Source organism: Equus quagga, unplaced genomic scaffold, assembly GCF_021613505.1.
Source record: "Equus quagga isolate Etosha38 unplaced genomic scaffold, UCLA_HA_Equagga_1.0 HiC_scaffold_22270_RagTag, whole genome shotgun sequence".
Classification (NCBI taxonomy): Eukaryota; Metazoa; Chordata; class Mammalia; order Perissodactyla; family Equidae; genus Equus; species Equus quagga.
The window spans coordinates 1-2,075 of record NW_025793177.1 but is presented as its reverse complement, the minus strand read 5'-3'; the positions used below and the strand labels follow the sequence as shown (position 1 = coordinate 2,075).

Below are 2,075 nucleotides of genomic sequence, written 5' to 3'. Positions count from 1 at the left end.
CAGGTCTGGCAGACCTGCCCCAGTTCCCTCTCCAAGCCCTCCCCCCCGCCTCTGCTCGCTCATACTGTGCCTCCAATCGGCCAAGTTCTCTCCCACCTCAGGTCCTTTGCACCTGCTGTTCCCTCAGCCAGGAAGCCTCCTCCTCTAGCTCTCCTCACAGTCGGCTAAGGCTCCTCTTCCTTCTTCAGGCCTCAGATCATACACTGATGGCCCTGGCTCCCCAGCAAGAGGAGCCACGCCCACATCTACCCCCCACCCCCGTGCCCCCCGGGCACATGACTCAGTTTCTAGTTTTATTTTGATTAGTGCTTTACCACAATATGAAAGTCGACTCCCTGGACCTCTGCTGGTACAGAGCTGGTGCTCCATAAATTAATGTTTTAACAAAAGTTTACTATGGTATATCAGACAAGAATAATTACCATGAAGGAAAATAAAGGAAAGGATGAGATTAGAGAGTGTTGAGGAGAGGAAGGGAAATTCTCCATAGGACAGCCAGAGAAGGTGTCACTGATATTTGGATAAAGCCCAGAAGTTGGTAAGGAAAGGATATCTGGGGGAAGAGATTTCAGGCAGAGGGAATAACAAGTGCAAAAGCCCTGAGGTAGGACCATGCCTGTTATGCTCCAGGAATAGCAGGGAGACCAGTGTGCCTGGAGGAGGGGTCTGAGGAGGAGAGTGGAGTGGCATGAGGTCTGAGAAGGAGCAGGGATGAGATGATACAGGGCTCTGTGGGCTGTGGCAGCCACTTTGGCTTTGAATGAAAATGTAGTGGACACCAGGGTGGAGGGAAGGGCTCTGAGCTCAGGAGGACCCAGATCTGACTCAGGTGTTAGTGGAACCCCTGTGGCTGGGGTGGGGGTGGGGGAGACCATAGAGAAGGCTGTTTCTGCATTGGTCCAGTGGGAGACAAGGGTGGACCAGACCTGGGGGAGGCCATAGAGGAAGTCATGCATATATATATACACACACACGCAGTAGAGGAACGTTACATACACATCTAGGGCCAAAGAATGCAGGGGAGGGGAGGGGGGAGAGGTCAAGGGAGCCCCCGATGCCCAAGCCCACACTCTCCATCTTCACACTCACCCACCGGAGGAGCCTCCAGCACGGCCTGCAGCATCCCTGATTCTGGGCGCCTGGCTGGGCAGCCATGGAGCCAGGCCGAGGCTCCAGAGAGGGCTGAGGTGCCACCCGACCCTGATGTCCCCCCTTGTCCTCCCCAGATTATGACACTGTGCAGACTGTGGGCATGACTCTGGCTACCATATTGTTCCTCCTGGGCATTCTCATCATCCTCAGTAAGTGTGACCCCTTCCTGGGCTCTGGAGCCCCTCAGGAAGGGCTGCCTCCAGTCCCAAGCTCCTACAGGGCCCCCACTGGCTCCTGCCCAGACCCGTACGTCTGTCTCCTTGTTCTGTCTGTCTCTCCTAACAGGCAAGAAGGTGAAGTGCAGGAAGGCCGACTCCAGGTCTGAGAGGTCTGGCAGCAGTGGGGAGAGAGGGGAGAAGGGTGGGGGCAACCTGTGGCCCAGGGGTCCCCCAAAGGGGCCTATGGGGCCCCCAGGCCTGCCATGTGTCCCCATCAAGCCTGCGGCTATGGAGCCTCTTCATGCTTTTCTCTCTCGTCTTTGCTTCCACAGCCCAACATGCAAATCCTGTAAGTCGGAGCTTCCATCCTCAGGTGAGGGCAGAAAGTTGTGGTTCTGGGAGGACAGGCGGGAGCAGACAGGGGGCTGCACAGGATGTCCCCAGGAATGGGCCCCCAACGGGCCCACACGGGAAATTCTGTAGGAGCTGAGACCCCACAGATCAGAGGTGTTAAACCGTGGAGAGTCAGTGGGATGCGAAATGTCCCAGAGAGTCCCCTAAGCTTCCCAGAAACGAGTACAGCAGCCTGTGAAAGCCAGGATGAGCCGGTGCCCAGAGGGAGGGTGAGGAGAGGGGCCGGCAGGGACAGCCTGTGCAGTCAGAGCAGAGAGGGTTGGGGCTTAGAGGGGGTGGGGCATAGAGAGGGGTGGGGCGTAGAGGGGGTGGGGCGTAGAGGGGGTGGGACAGAGAGGGGCTGGGGGTATT

General features: G+C 57.3%; 1 long non-coding RNA gene across 1 annotated transcript; it reads left to right on the top strand.

Moving 5' to 3' along the window:
* Window positions 1–64: 64 nt before the first annotated feature.
* LOC124232087 (uncharacterized) lies at window positions 65–1,683 on the top strand. The gene is made up of 3 exons (XR_006886766.1): window positions 65–1,301; window positions 1,438–1,480; window positions 1,643–1,683. It is a non-coding gene; the product is annotated as an uncharacterized LOC124232087 (long non-coding RNA).
* Window positions 1,684–2,075: the final 392 nt, after the last annotated feature.